The sequence below is a fragment of the Xyrauchen texanus genome, chromosome 37 (assembly GCF_025860055.1).
Source record: "Xyrauchen texanus isolate HMW12.3.18 chromosome 37, RBS_HiC_50CHRs, whole genome shotgun sequence".
Classification (NCBI taxonomy): domain Eukaryota; kingdom Metazoa; phylum Chordata; class Actinopteri; order Cypriniformes; family Catostomidae; genus Xyrauchen; species Xyrauchen texanus.
In genome coordinates this window covers 33,438,246-33,455,354 of record NC_068312.1, presented here as the reverse complement: position 1 = coordinate 33,455,354, position 17,109 = coordinate 33,438,246, and the positions used below count along the sequence as shown (strand labels likewise).

Below are 17,109 nucleotides of genomic sequence, written 5' to 3'. Positions count from 1 at the left end.
TCTTTATGTAATGCTTAACAGATCATTAGTTAATGTGCATTCAAATTTCTAGAAACACCATTCTTAAATTTTCATAAACTGTATATAGTCACTGTAACAGTGTAAAGGTTGGGCAAGGAGGAGGCGGGAACCAGCTGAACAGTCAACATAAAGTTTAATGGTCAACATAAAATTAACCAACATAAAACATTAGGACACACACACACACAATGTGGCTGTGTACGTCTCTCTCTCTCTCTCTCTCTCTCTCTCTTTCTTGAACCAGCATATCCAGCTGCCCCTTATCTCGCTCTCCCGGTGATCAGCCGATTCAGCGTCAGCCATGCTCCATCATGGCCCGGCCACACCCTCCTCCTCGTCACACTCCTCCCCTGCTTGATTCAGGCCGGGCGCCACCAGTCTGACTAACTCCCCCACCCCATCTCTGGAGGGGAGACTGCCCTTCCGGCCATTCTGTCAGCCGGTGTTCCACGCGCCTCATGCGAACATGGGGGAGAGACGGGGGAGGCGTGGGGAGAGGGTAAGGGCGAGCAGAGACACAGAGAGAGAGAGAGAGAGAGAGAGAGAGATAGAGAAGAACTTGCTCGCCGGCTCCTGGACGCGTTGTTGCTGGCCACCAACCCCCCCGGCAGGTGGCGGCGAGTCCCCCGGCTCCTGGCGGACGGAACCATACCTCCCCTTCTTGGCAGCTGGCCGTGGCTGCTCCCCTGGCATATGGCAGCGGCGAGGACTCCCTCCTCCCTCCCGGGTTTTGGCACCACTGTAACAGAGTAAAGGTTGGGCAAGGAGGAGGCAGGAACCGGCTGAAGTTTACTGATCAACATAACTTAACCAACATTAAACATGAGGACACTCCGTGTGCATCTCTCTTTCTCTCGAACCGGCATCTCCGGCTGCCCCTTATCTCGCTCTCCCACTGATCAGCTGGTTCAGGCCCGGCCACGCCCTCCTCCTCATCACAGTCAAATTTGAATGTGCATCAGCTATGGATCTGTTATATTATATTATTTATATTTGTTCATAATTTTTAATGAAACATATAATTTTAGGGATTATGTACAGTTGGCTGATCATTATCGAGATATAAACCCTGACAGTGTGATCAGGATCACAATACAAAATGGGGTGTCTTGTATAACCCTGAAGGAGCTTACTTTGCGATAATGACAAGCTGACTGTACTATTAGCCTCCTTATTACATGGCTACTTACTAAATAATTAAACCTGAAATATTGATTTAAATTGAACAATTTTTTTATGTGAAATGAAAGAGATTGCAGAGTGATTAAAGAGACATGAGACTCACTAATTTATGTAGGAAATTGGTTGCAATTTGGGACAAAAATTAATTAAGCATTTTAGCATTATACACAAATATTTGACCACTGAATAATGTATTTGACCAATCAGAATGAAGTAAAATAAAAATGTTTGAGGTGAAATGTCCACTGTGTTGCATTAAAGCAAGTGAAATATTTCCCAAACCAATTAGATTTTTAAGGTTAATGCTCTATCGAGTTTTAAATCAACAGAACTGACCACAGTAGGGAAACTAAACGTTAAACCTAAAGCTAACCGATAGTGTCATAAATAGCAAATGTGAGATGAAAAACGCAATTGCTTAAAGGTATATTTCACCCAAAAATTTATATTCTCTCATTATTTACTCACCCTCAAAACAATAATTATGATTTTTAGAAGAATATCTCAGCTCTTTTGGTCTATAGAATGCAAGGGAATGGGTACTAAAATTTTTAAGCTCCAAAAATCACACAAATCAGCATAAAAGTAATCTATACGACTCCAGTGGTTAAATCAATGTCTTCAGAAGTGATATGATAGGTGTTGGTGAGAAACAGATCGATTTTTAAGTCCTTTTTGCAGGGAGAAGAATGTAGCAATAAAGGACTTAAATATTGATCTGTTTCTCACCCACACCTATCATATCACTTCTGAATATGTGGATTAAAATGGTATGGATTACTTGCATGCTGCCTTTATGTGCTTTTCGGAGTGTCAACATTTTGGCACCCATTCACTTGCATTGTATGGACCAACAGAGTTGAAAAATTATTCTAAAAATCATAATTTGTGATCTGCAGAAGAAAGAAAGTCATACACAACTGGGATGCCATGAGGGTGAGTAAATGATGAGAGAATTTTCATTTTTGGGTGAACTATACCTTTAAGTAACCACGTAATGTTTGGTTGATTTTATGACACTTTTGGCTCGTGTGTCGACTCGTGTTCTTTTCATGACTTGACCCTGGTCCTTTGCAAGTGCAATGCTCCATCAGTTAAGCTTCTGAAATTAATTTAGCATAAATCTAGGTATGGTCTGCATGGTCTGCACTAATGTAGTGCCTGAGAGAAGGAGGGAGGAATGTGGCAGGGTGGAGGGTGGGGCCAGGTTGTGATTACACACACCCAGTCCCTTATCAGGCTAATTAAGCCTCCGAGAGGGATAAAGGCCGATGGCAGACGGTGGTGCGACGAGAGAGAGATCGTTTACGGACATGTCCATCTTGTGTGTGTTTGTCTTTTGTTTCAGTTTTAAATTAAACTATTATTTATATTATCAAGCCGGTTCTCACCTCCTCCTTCCCATTGAACTACGTTACAACCAGATTGTCCCGTTCTTGTGTGAATAGCCGTACAGGAGTTGGATTCGGCTCTGTGATGTGATTCGTCGTCTGCAATATGTTGCGTTCATCAGGCATAAGTGCTGAGCTCAGGCTGCGTTTGGGCAGTGCTGATCCTGCAGGCTTCCGGCTCATAATGCCTTGAGTCATTCTGTTTTTTTTAGTTGCTTTGCACAAAATGACAACGAGCAATTATGCTGAATTAGAGGGTGTCTTTGGGACAAAAAGGCACATAGCGGAGCTGCATATTAAACGAGTGCAGTCCTGCTTCGAGTGGATTGTGCCGTACAGTAGCTGAATTCATTCATGTGTTTCTGAGGGTGTGGAAGTGTTCATAGCTGTGTGGTTATTTAAGAATGTATTTGTGAGGTTTACATGCATGTCACAGTATGTGTTTGTGGATGACCCTTTCAAGGGATTGTTCACCCAAAAATGAAAGAATTTCTCATCATTTACTAACCCTCACGTCATCCCAATCCATATGCTGTTATTTTTTGGAACACAAAAGTAGAATTTTTAAAGAATCTTTACACAATGTTTTGCCATAAAATGACAGTGTAAAGTGACCATATCTATCAAGCTCCAAAAAGGCCTAATAAACCATCAAATATAGAGCACAAGTAATTTATGGACTACTTTTATGTTTTGTTTTGTTTTCTTTTCTTTTTTCTTTTTGGAGTTTGGCGTTTATGACAACTATGAAGTCTCTCTCTTTCTTTCTCTCTCTTTCTCTTCCTCACCATCACTCTTGTGTTTCTGTCTGCTTGCTAGAGCTTGTGCATTGGTTTTTGTGTCTAATCTGTGTCTGTGAGCCTGCAGCCGTGTGTCTCGCAGCCTGGGGCAGCTGCTGCAGATTTCATGCCCTGTTTCCAGCACCATATTATACAGTCTGACAGTAGAGAGGAGGTTGTGTGTTAGATGTTTACTTGTATGAGTGTGTATTAGCTTTGAGAGAGAGAGAAAGTGAGAGAGAGAGAGAGAGAGAGAGAGAGAGAGAGATGTACATTGTACATTTGAATGTGCAGATTTGTTTTTGTTTTTGATTATGTGCACATATTTTTGTTTACTCTGTGCGTGCAGCAAAAAAATTGTTTTTATCAGTATTTTGTTATTTTCCAGTTAAAATATCTAACAATCATTTAAGCAAATTTGTGCAAGATATTAATGAATTGTTTCAGAGAATATATCTCAAGTTTATTTTCTTATCCCATAGATAGATAGAATAGATTAATCTTTTGTTTAAATTTAAACTAAGAAACTGTGTCTGAGACCCTAACAGTGTTCGGAAGACTTTTCCATAGTTTAGGAGCCAAATAGGAAAATAATCTTGAAAATTTTGATATTCTAGGTATTATTAACAAGCAATAATTTTGCGATCGTAGTGAACATGATGGAATATAGCACAATAGAATGTTCTTTAAGTACTGCGGAGCTAGACCATTCAAAGCTTTGTAAATAATTTATTAATTAATTCTAAACTTAACTGGTAGCCAATGGAACGACGATAAAATGGGGCTGATATGATCATATTTCTTGGTTCTGATCAGCACTCTAGCTGCTGCTTTTTGAACCAATTGAAGTTATTTATTGAACTTGCCGGACATGCTCCCAGTAATGCATTACAAGAATCTAGTCTTGAGGTCAAGAACACATTAATTAGTTTTTCGGCATCAGAAACAGAGAGCATGTGTTGTAACTTAGCAATATTTCTTAAGTGGAAGTATACTGTTCTACAAGCATTGGAAATGTGATTTTCAAAGGACAGATTGCTGTCAAACATAACTCCTGAGTTCTTTATTGTAGAAGTACATCTAGAGCCAACTTATGTTTTAACTGCTTATTTGTAGAGGCCTGTGGTCTAATAATTAGTACCTCTGTTATTTCGGCATTGAGTTAGAAGGAAATATCTAGTCATCCAATGTTTGATTTCATTGATACACTCTGGAATTGCAATTGGAGAATTGTGAAGTTTCATCCAGTTTCGAATAAATATAAAGTTGGGTATCATCAGAATAACATAATAAAAACGAATTGCACGATTCCTGATAATGTCTCTCAGGGGAAGGGGAATATATAAGGAGAAAAATGGAAGCCCTATAACTGATCTCTATGGCACTCCATACTTAACGTTAGTTTGATCTGACAATTTCTCGTTTACACAGACAAAATTAACATAGTTGGGAGGACACTACCTTTTCTAGTATTTTTCACATAAACGGGTGATTTGAGATCGGTTTATATATAGCCAACTCTCCAGGATCAAGCTGTGGTTTCTTGATAAGCGGTTTGATAACTGCCAGTTTAAACCTTCTTGGGACATGCCCTGCGGAAAATGAGGAGTTAATAATATTTAGAAGAAATTCTGAGATTACAGGAAACACATGGTAAATGGTCTGCACTTATATAGCGCTTTTTTAACCTTAGTGGTTTTCAAAGCGCTTTACACTGTGACTCATTCACCCACACACTCACACACCAATGATGGCAGAGCTGCCATGCAAGGTGCTAACCTGCCATTGGGAGCAACTTTGGGTTCAGTTTCTTGCCCAAGGTCACTTCGGCATGTGGAGTCATGTGGGAACCGCCAACCCTGCAATTATTGGCCAACCCACGCTACACCTGAGCCACAGAGTAGCTTTGATATTTCGATTAGTTGTTAGCTCTTCCTGACACTACCAAGAGTGCTAGAGAAGAACATATTTATATTTTCTGTGACTACAAGAAGTTCCTCTGAACTTTTTGTCTTACAGGGTATTTGAGACAAATCTGGAAGGTTATTTGTGAAACTATCTTTAGTAGTTGAAAAAATAGTTCTACCGATCGATAGTGCGGCATAGATTGAGTGATTTTTGCTATTTGCAGAATTAGGGCTTGGCGGATTTTCAATTTTTCAAATTTATTTTAATTTGCATTTGACAATTAGCAATTTTTTTTTTTTAAATCGCTCAATGAACAAAATGTTTAATTTTTATACAGAACAGTTTCGTAAATGATAAAGCAACTGCATTTGAGTTTTATGCTAGTTAAGCATATTAAAATAAATGTAATTTAAAACATTTGTTTAAATCATACTTTTTTAGAGTTTGTGTTTATGTCATACAGTATATTACAGAGCATTAGTGCAAGTGTTGCAGTTCGCAGCAATATTGCACTGCATGCGTGTTGGATTTCAATGAAGTAAATATGGCTGAATAGCAGATGCATCGTAGGGTAGCAAAACCACGGCAACAGACGGCAAGAAAGCACAGACAGCAGTGTGTTGTAGGCTTGAATCCAGAAAGTGTGTGCAAGTGAACAGTGTTTTTTACTTTACATGTGTGCAGTCTTTCTGCTGTTGCATGTACACTCACACATTCGCATGCCTCCGCACCAGCAACTTTTCTATATCCAGCCCCCCCAGGGTGCAAAGGGATTCAGGCAGAGCCAGGTTCTGACCCGTTAATGGAGTTAGCATATGCAGCATGCTGAATCCCTGCCAGGCATTAATACAGATCACTCACGAGGGCCCCCAAACACGCCGGCCATTTGTCTTCACTAGTGAACTGCTGAAAGGTTAAAATTTGCCATTGTCTCGAGAGCCCGCTGCTTTTGCACTTCAGGTGCTGTAGAGATATTCACAGAGACTGATATGACTGGCAAACAAAGGTGACAATTGTGCAGACTGCGCCTGTTTTTCTGTTTTTTAAATCGGGGGGAGGGGGTTGAGAGTGGGTGAGAGGCACGTGAACTCCCTCAGAGACAATGGCTAAGTGTACGGTCCAGCTGCAAACCATTGAGTCTTGCTGTCGTGTCATTTACGGTCCCTGTAAGAAAAATCATGAGGAATTTCATGATTCTGGTTCTGATTTGGATGACGCTTAAGAATTACATTAACTGTTCGTTTAGTACTTTATACAGACAGACAGTGCTGCAGGAAAGATTTTCAAGAACATCTGCATCAAGCTCACCATTGTTGATTATTGATGTGAATTACTTTCTGGTTCCCACAGGACCAGAACCCATTTCTTAGAGGTTAATCATGCAACATGCTGTCAGTAGCACTAGATGTTCATGCATGAATTGATGCAACAATGTCTGATGGTGGTAGCAGTTTGTCAGTAATTCGGCTGAATGAGGTTGATTTCAGGGTACATGGACTTTCGGAAGCAACATGTCGATTTCCCATGTGCTCATGGAATAAGAACTGTTTTTCAATTCCCAACCCTATTGTAAACATCATGCTGTGCCTATGGAACACTCACAAGATGTTCTTAACAAATACTTTTAATGACTCAAATCAAATTTTCCTTTTTTAAATCTCTCTTTCAATTTACCCTATGTACTGATACCATTTCTCTATTACTCACATTCTCTTTCTGCACTGTTTCCTTTATGTTCTATTTCATTTTGCTTCTCATCATTTTGCCTGTGCTCGCCCCCTCTATTCTTTATTCTCTATTTTTTGACAGTGTCTTTCTTGATCACTTCCTCCCAACTGTTTCTCGGTAATGGCATTGCTCTGTCAGTGCACAGTCATCAGTAACAAGAGTAAGTAGGAAAGGATAAAGAAAGGATATGTATGGAGAGGTGAAAGAGCAATCGAGCAGTGTGGAGGAATGAGCTGATTGTTTTCAGCCAGCCATTTTATTTAAGGAAGAAGCAGGATCAGTCCTGATCAGACAGGGTCAGAGCAAGCACAGCATCTCATAATGATTTTGGCTTGACCATAATGAATGTGGGTTAGGTTTATATATATATATATACACACACACACTGGTGGCCAAAAGTTTGGAATAATGTACAGATTTTGGTCTTATGGAAAGAAATTGGTACTTTAATTCACCTAAGTGGTATCCAACTGATCAAAATATAGTCAGGACTTTCATAATGCGAAAAATTACTATTACAGTTAAACTAATTCAAAGAGTTTTCATTAAAAAAAAATCCTCCACGTGCAGCAATGAGAGCTTTGCAGATCCTTACCATTCTAGTTGTCAGTTTGTCCAGATACTCCAGATACACGCTTCGTGTAGCAATCTTGTCAGGCACTTCTCACGCACCTTACAGTCTAGCTGATCCCACAAAAGCTTAACGGGTTTAAGATCCATAACCAGGGGTGGAAAATCATACTCAAGTAGAAGTACTGTTACCCCAGAAAAATGTACAGTGAGTAGAGTAAAAGTAGCTGTCCTAAAAACTACTCAAGTAAGAGTAAAAGAGTAGCTCATTTAAAAGTACTCATGAGTAGTGAGTATTAAGTACCAAGTTGCAAAACAATTACATTAAAATCAGTTTATGTGTAAGGTCTAAATTTCCCTTAATGCCAACAGAGCATATTATTGTTCATAAAACCTGTTCAAACAATGCAAGGAATGCAAAAAAATTATAAATAAGCAGGATCACTTAGCACATCTTGTCCTGCACAATAGAGGAGGTAGAGCATGCATAGGAAAAGTTGTTTGGAACAGGGGCTACATCATTCTTAAAAAGGAATAATTCACCCAAAAATATAAATTCTCTCATTATTTACTAACCCTTATGTCATCCTGGATGTGTATGACTTTCTTTCTTCTGCAGAACACAAATTAAGATTTTTAGAAGAGTATCTCAGCTCATTTTGTCCATACAATGAAAGTGAATCGGTGCTAAAATATTGAAGCTCAACAAATCACATAAATCAGCATAAAAGTAGTCTAATCCTTGTGCCTCCAGTGGTTTAATCCATGTCTTCAGAAGCAATATGATAGATGTGGTGAGAAACAGATCAATATTTAATTCCTTTTTTTACTAATTCTCCTCCCTGCTCAGTCAATCTCTACTTTAACTTTCATTTTTTTCCTGTATTTTTGGTGATTCACATTCTTCATGCATATCACCACCTACTAGGCAGAGAGAAGAATTTCTAGCAAAAATTGACTTAAATATTGATCTGTTTCTCACACACACCTGTCATTTCAATTCTGAAGTCATCGTACTAGGAAGTCTCCCTAGCCAATCGTGTAGATAAATATCTAGATAGATACAAATAAAATCAGGACAGGGGGGGAAATAGTGCAGTCAAATTACAGTTACAGCACTTAAAATATATTCAAGTAAAAGTAAAAGTATACCATTTTTAAACTACTTAAAAAAGTACAATTCTTGTAAAAAAGAAGTTAATTACAGTAACATGAGTATTTGTAATTTGTTATTTTACACCCCTGTCCATAACATTATTTTCCAATTATCAGTTGCCCAATGTCTGTGTTTCTTTGCCCACTCTAACATTTCTTTTTGTTTTTGTTTCATAAGTGGCTTTTTCTTTGGAATTCTTCCCATAAGGCTGCACCCCTGAGCCTTCTCTTTACTGTTGTACATGAAACTGGTGTTGAGCAGGTAGAATTCAATGAAGCTGTCAGCTGAGGACATGTGAGGCATCTATTTCTCAAACTAGAGACTCTGATGTACTTATCCTCTTGTTTAGTTGTACATCTGGCCTTCCACATCTCTTTCTGTCCTTGTTAGACCGAGTTGTCCTTCATCTTTGAAGACTGTAGTGTACACCTTTGTATGAAATCTTCAGTTTTTGGCAATTTCAAGCATTGTATAGCCTTCATTCCTCAAAACAATGATTAACTGACGAGTTTCTAGAGAAAGTGTCCTTTTGCCTTTTTTGATCTAATATTGACCCTAGGACATGCCAGTCTATTCCATACTGTGGCAACTCAAAAACACAAAGACAATGTTAACATTAATTTAATGAACCAAATATCTTTCAACGATTTTTGATGTAATGGTAAGTGATTTTCTAGTACCAATGATAAGGTGTTGTAGTGATGGCTGCTGGAAATGGGGCCTGTCTAGTTTTGATCAAAAATGTCTTTTTTCAAATAGTGATTGTGCTGTTTTATACACCAGTAATGTCCTGACTATACTCCTTTTATCTATACCTTTTCTAAATGATTTACTGTGTTGGGGAACAGTTAACCAGAAGTCCTTTAAAAATAGTGTAGCCTTTTCAGTAACCAGCTACATTTTATTGCAAAAAAGCAATAGATCCGAGGAAGTTATTAAATGAGCTCACCTAAACCATCCACTTTCTTTCATATTGTGATTGGAAAACCAAATAATTTACGTAAATCCATTCTTTCGGACAGTTCATGTACTGTAAATGAACCAGTTACAATTAAAACATTTCTGCCACACCATTAAACCACCTGCCTAATATTGTGTAGGTCCCCCACATGCCGCTAAAACAGAGCTTACCCGCATCTCAGAATAGCATTCGGAAATGATATTGTTCTCACCCCAATTGTACAGAGCGGTTATCTGAGTTACCATAGACTTTGTCAGTTCGACCAGTCTGGCCATTCTCTGTTGACCTCTCTCATCAACAATCCATTTCCGACCACAGAACTGCCACTAACTGGATGCTTTTTGTTTTTGGCACCATTCAGAGTGAATTCTAGATACTGTTGTGCCATCTGGCACCAACCCTCAGGTGGGTCTGCCAGTTTAGAGTTTAACCTGTATGCTGGGCTTATGCACAAGAAGCAGTTTTTGATGCCTTAGAAACAAGGTTGCATTTTAGTAACCATGAGAGTAGTAACCATGTTTTACCATAGTTTTGATACAATTAACAGTCATTTTACTATGGGATTATTGAAGTATCCATTTAGTAACCATGGATTTACAATAATAATATTGCCTGCATCTGAATTCCAAAATAGCTGCCTTGTTGTCTCACTGACCTGTACGTCAATGACTGAATAGAAAGCATCTGTGTATGAAGGTATCTCCTGAAACCGGTTTCAGACAGGCTTCCCAGGCAACACTACGTCACATAGTTGCTTAGATACCAGCATTCATTCAGTCCAACCAAACCACAATAGTCTATTAATCTACAGTACAACAAAATCAAGAGAGTTTTGGTAATAACCAATTGTTTATTTAATAACTACAATAGTACTTTCACGCTACAAATGGAATCAAAAGTGGGAAAAAGTGGAAAAATCTGGCTATCAACTGTTTCTTTGGCATCATTTTCTTTCTTCAGTTCAACCGCTGTGGTTCTGCATGCACAGGATTGTGGGATTCCATAGGCAGGGAAGTATACATCTACTATGCTGCCTTAAAAAATCGATCAGATGACGGTATCTCAGTAGAGAGGATGTGACGTGAACACTGGTTTCGGACATTCCTTCATCCCTTCCGACCTCTGTAGACAGCTTCCGAAGGCAGCATTTTCCTGTTTTCAGATGCAACCAAAGTTGTCGCCATGACTGTAGTAACAATGGTTAATTTTGTGGTTACTATGGTTATACTACAAATACCATGGTTAAACTAGGGTTACTGAAGTAAAAGCATAGTTTATTTTCATAAAGGAATGTTAACCTAATTAAATTAATATCAGATGGATGGATAGATTTCAAGAAGAAAATCATTTTTTTTAGCAAAAAAAGAAATGTCCTCTCACTTTCAACTGCTTTTATTTTCAACAAACTTAACATGTGTAAATATGAGTATTAACATAAAAAAGATTCAGCAACTAAGACATAAACTTAACAAGTTTCACAAACATGTGACTAACAGAAATGGAGTAATGTGTGTCCCTGAATCAAAAGTAACAGTCAGTATCTGGTGTGGCCACCAGCTGCATTAAGTACTGCAGTGCATCTCCTCCTCATGGACTGCACCAGATTTGCCAGTTCTTGGTGTGAAATGTTAACCCAATCTTCCACCAAGGCACTAGCAAGTTCCCGGACATTTCTGTGGGGAGTGGCCCTAGCCCTCACCCTCCGATCCAACAGGTCCCAGACGTGTTCCATGGGATTGAGATCCGGGCTCTTCGCTGGCAATGGCAGAATACTGATATTTCTGTCTTGCAGGAAATCACATACAGAATGAGCAGTATGGCTGGTGGCATTGTCATGCTGGAGGGTCATGTCAGGATGAGCCTGCAGGAAGGGTACCACATGAGGGAGGAGGATGTCTTCCCTGTAATGCACAGAATTGAGGTTGCCTGCAATGACAACATGCTCAGTCCAATGATGCTGTGACACTCCGCCCCAGACCATGATGGACCCTCCACCTCCAAATCCATCCCACTTCAGAGTACATGCTTCAGTGTAATGCTCATTCCTTCGACGATAAATGCGAGTCCGACCATTACCCCTGGTGAGACAAAACTGCGGCTCATCAGTGAAGATCATTTTTTGCCTGTCCTGTCTGGTCCAGCGAAGGTGGGTTTGTACCCATAGGCGACGTAGTTGCCGGTGATGCCTGGTAAGGACCTGTCTTACAACAGGCCTACAAGTCCTCAGTCCAGCCTCTCTCAGCCTATTGCGGACAATCCAAACACTGATTGTGCATTCCTGGTGTGACTCGGGCAGTTGTTGTTGCATCCTGTACCTGTCCCGCAGGTGTGATATTCAGATGTACCGATCCTGTGCAGGTGTTGTTACACATTGTCTGCCACTGCAAGGATGATCAGCTGTCCATCCTGTCTACCAGTAGTGCTGTCTCACAGTACGGACATTGCAATTTATTGCCCTGGCCACATCTGCAGTCCTCATGCCTCCATGCAGCATGCCTAAGGCACATTCACACAGATGAGCAGGGACCCTGGGCATCTTTCTTTTGGTGTATTTCAGAGTCAGTAAAAAGGTCTCTTTAGTGTCCTAAGTTTTTATAACTGTGACCTTAATTGCCTACTGTCTGTAAGCTGTTAGTGTCTTAAAGACCGTTCCACAGGTGCATATTCATTAATTGTTTAAGTTTCGTTGAACAAGCATGGAAACCATTGTTTAAACCCTTAACAATAAAGATCTGTAAAGTTATTTGGATTTTTACAAAATCATCATCTTTAAAATACGGGACGTTTCTTTTTTTGGCAATTTTGGTAAAAAAATATTTTGTAGACATAAATCTATCTATCTGTCCATCCATCCATCCCTCATATAAAGGGAAGGCCTAGCGAGCACTCCTGCGACAGAGCCCCCGATCAGACAGGGTCAGAGCAAACACAGCAACTTATCCTCTCGTCGCTCGCATTCTGCTCACGTCTGCCTCCATTTGCTCACACCTACATTGTTAGAGGCCACTAAATATCTGACACACTGGAGAATTGGTAATCCTTTGAGAGTCTGTATCCTTCTCAACCTCTCTCCTCTTCTTTTTATTGAATACATTTATGGAGCCGAGCGTGTGTCACAGCGGGTCGCCTGATTTGATTCTGCTTTGCTTTGTCCGTGGGGAGGGGAGGGTATCCAAATTCAGCTCCCTGGGTTGTCAAAGAGGCCTGTGTGACACCGCAGTGCATGTCTTTATTCATAATTGAGAGAAAAAGCATCAGTCGAGTGTCAGCATGAGTTGTTTTTTGTAATTGAAGTGGCAAGGTGTTAGTAAAAAAGAAAACACTGTTATTCTCAGTGGAGTGATGGAAAGAAATCTATCTGATCTGTTATCTGTGGTAAAGCCAGGGATCTATCCATCCATCATCAGTATTCAAAACTTTTAGGCAAGAATTTATCAAGCAAAGAAAACTAAGTTTGCTTGTTAGTTTAATTATATTCATAAAATCTAGTTATTGCATTAGTGGATATTGTTAGCATTATTTGAATGCTTTCTGCCCTTGCAACAAATGGCTATTTTTGTTGTTTTTTTGTGCCTACTCAGGTGTGCATAATCACTAAACGATTAACATGCATAATGCTTTATGCATAATGCTTTATAAACTAACAAATCTAAAAATGACTATATCTGAAAACTGTACACCAACAAAGAATTTTACAAACCAAATTGCAGAGAGACTAGTGGATCTTTTTCTATGAAGCATCTAAACATAGTGGTGGTGGTGGTGTAGTGGTCTAAAGCACATAACTGGTAATCTGGTAATCAGAAGGTCGCTGGTTCGATCCCCACAGCCACCACCATTGTGTCCTTGAGCAAGGCACTTAACTCCAGGTTGCTCCGGGGGGATTGTCCCTGTAATAAGTGCACTGTAAGTCGCTTTGGATAAAAGCATCTGCCAAATGCATAAATGTAAATGTAAATGTAAGCAGATGTCATTATCTGGAGTCACCATTTGTATTTGTTTCTAGCTTGTAATGCTTCATTATATACTTATATGTAGGTAGGTATTGTTACAATGTCATTTTTGCTTTTGTTTCATTAACTCTCACGTACTGTATCTTGCATTGTAAGGTTTAAAGCCTGAGTTATAGTTTATGTGTCACCCTAAAACTTTCAATTGTTGCTTTAAATGAAGATTTACGTTCTTGTTAAATTACTTAAATCAGTATTTTAGGACAACAGCCTTACACCATCGATGTGAAACACGATTTTGATTGAAAAGCCCAGAGCACATCCATGCAAGTTTCATTATGTATTTGGTGCTCAAGAGATCATTACGAGTAATTACCTTACCAAAGCTGGCTATAATCAATATCAAATTGTTTCCTTTATTTCCGAGCCCAGAGAATGAGCTCAGCACAATACTAGCAATTACATCTAAATGTGCTATTTCTGTTAGTTTAGCAGGTCGTTGGCTACAGATTGCCTTGTTAAAGTATGAGCGAAATAAACTCACTGTTTTCCTCTTTGAATTTTCCTGTACCATTTAAAATAGCCTTCATATGGCTAGCACCTGTTTACTTGTCTTCCGCAAATAAGTTAGAACAACTGGGTGAACAGGAAGTCAGCAGCTTCAAGTTCCTCAGTGTCCGTATCACTGAGGAACTCACATAGTCCATCCATGTAGAGGAAGTTGTGAAGAAGGCTCACCAGTGCCTCTTCTTCATGAGATGGTAGAGGAAGTTTGAAATTAACCCCTGCATCCTCACACTGTTCTACACCAGTGCTGTAGAGAGCATCCTAACTGGCTGCATCACTACCTGGTACGGTAACAGCACTGCCCTCAACCACAAAGCCCTGCAAAGGGTGGAGCGAACAGCCAGACTCATCATCAGAGGTGAACTTCCCTCCCTCCAGGACACCTACACCAGGCGGTGTGTCAGAAAAGCTCGGAGAATCATCAGAGACTCAAGCCACCCGAGCCATGGGCTGCTCTCACTGCTACCATCAGGCAGGCAGTATCGCAGCATCAGGACCCGCATCAGCCGATTTCATGAAAGCTTCTTCCCCCAAGCGATCAGACTTTTGAACTCTTGGTCGCTCACGATATATATATCAGCTCTGCACTTTATTAGTCTCAGACTGGACTCTGAGATTTGTCACAGCCCGAATGTCAACATATTCGGTTACTGTGTATTTTCATTGAATACAATGTATCATAGTTTGTTTATATTGTATACAGTATGTTATTAGTTGTATATTGTGTTGTGTAAACAAGATGTGTAAATTGTGTTATGTGAAAATTCGATAATTATTGTTGATTGTCATGACAGCTATGTTGCTTGGAACCACACCCAAGATTTTCACCCACTGTTGCATACAATACAATAAAGGGATTTTGTTTGATAAGTCATCTCATTAATATTCATGAGCCATAATGAAAAAGTTTAAATGTGACCTTCCACTTTTTTCCCACTTCTTATTTTAACATTCTCCTCCTCTCCCAGATTTCCCCATTACAACGTTTCCTTTATGTTTTTGGCCCCCTTTCTTTCCCGTTAGAAGCCTGCATCAGTGAGCCGCCCCATCACTCAGACCACGTTTAGCCCATTTTCCATCAGAAGGATTGGAATTGCGTATCTTTGAACTACCATTTTTTGCATCCCACATACAGGGCTTTGCACGTCCCAGAGGAAAATTTCTGAGATGTTTGCTGCGGGTCTATCAGACCATGATCAGAGGATGTCTTATATTGTTCCTCTTCTTTGAGGCCCGCTGCTTCCATTTTGGAACTTTTTGAAGACTTTTTAGCATACCGAGACTATAGCGTGTACACACTTCTACAGGATAACCAATGGAATTAAAAATTAATTTGAAATATCTGCCAAAGAAGATCTGTCAAAAGGTACTGTCAATAATGGATTTGTAGGGATTGAAACCGATATTTCAAAGACATTCTAATGCCAAGAGAAGAGCATATGCTGCTGGGATAAAGATAAAATAACTAAATGGCCCATAATAGCAGTGCATATATAATTACGTAATTAATTTATTCACCTTCACTTTATTAAAGTCTCTTTGTAAAGGGAGCCCTGCTTCATGCATAGAGCAGAGAACAATAGCACTGAATAAAAAAAATACATGAAAGGCATGAGAAATACTGACTTTCTCCATTGTGACCTGTCTCCCTGTGCTACCTTGAAAAGAGCAAATCGCAGTTGGAAATCTAGCCTCTTTTTGAAATTCATTTTATTGAGATGAGTTCATAGAGTAGGAAAAATATCTTTGAGGCTTTGTTCACACTGCACACAAATCCAGATTTGTTTTTCAAATCAGATCTTTAGGACTAAATACCTGAAAAGCCATTTTGCAAGTGATTAAAACGGGGTCCGTTTGTTCAGATGGTGTAGTCAATAGAAAATATATCTAAGCTGGTTGCTGTAGTAATGATGCATTTCTCTTACAACTCAGTGTGAAAAGAGAGGACAGAAAACTGGAAAGTTTGCTTATGTGCTCATTTTTATCAAGCATGTCGCTGCAGACGCAGGATAGAACAAAAGCAACAGAGGCATTTTGCTTATTCAAGCATGTGTCCAAAACTGTTGACTCATTCATTTAGCATTCATTAGCATTCATTAAGAGTGAACATCACATAGTTTACTATATGAGAAAGGAGTGCATTTTAATCTAATTTTAAACCACATAAGGGTGTGGTTTGGATCGGGTTTGTCAACATTGGATTTCATATGTTTTTTCATATGCTTTTTCAGACTATGAGCAATTAAACGGATTTAAAGAAATAGTTTGCCCAAAAATAAATATTCTGTCATTTTTATTCACACTCATGTCGTTCTAAAGCCGTATGACCTTCGTTCTTACATGGACGACAAAATTTTAAAAAACTTTGTCCGTAGAGAGAGAATTTTTTGTGATGATCAGACCAAAATATGATCTTTGATTTAAGTGTGAATAATGACTTTCGGTGAACATATGGTTTCAGAAGACTAAATTTACTGTGGTTTTATGTTTTTTTTTTCTGGTCCTTTATGGAGCTTGGTGTCAGCATTCATTTCAGTACATGACAAACATGTGATTATTTTAAAAAAAAAATATTAGTGTGAGACATTTTAAGGTTACCTATTCCACCAAAATACCCCATCAAAATTGGATGTTTGCTGACTGACTGAACTAGTCACAGACTGTTCGAGTTTAGCCATCATTTTCAAAGGCTACTCTATCAATAAGTGCTAAATTGCCCATCAGATTCATCCCTGCAGTTTGCCAGTGATTTATAATTTTCTTAATTGCTCCTCTCAGAGCCACTGGTGGTGATTAATCAATCCTTAAATTTAAAATCCAGCCGTACTATTCCTCATGCCTTCATCAATGTTTCTTTAGAGTTATTTTCTGGCTAGTGTGTATAGTAATCTCAGGA

At 39.2% G+C, this 17,109-nt stretch overlaps 1 protein-coding gene across 1 annotated transcript in view; it reads left to right on the top strand.

Annotated features, from left to right (window-relative positions):
• Positions 1 to 17,109, top strand: part of LOC127631117 (chemokine-like protein TAFA-5) — a 69,409-nt gene that overhangs the window by 30,545 nt on the left and 21,755 nt on the right. The window lies entirely within an intron of this gene.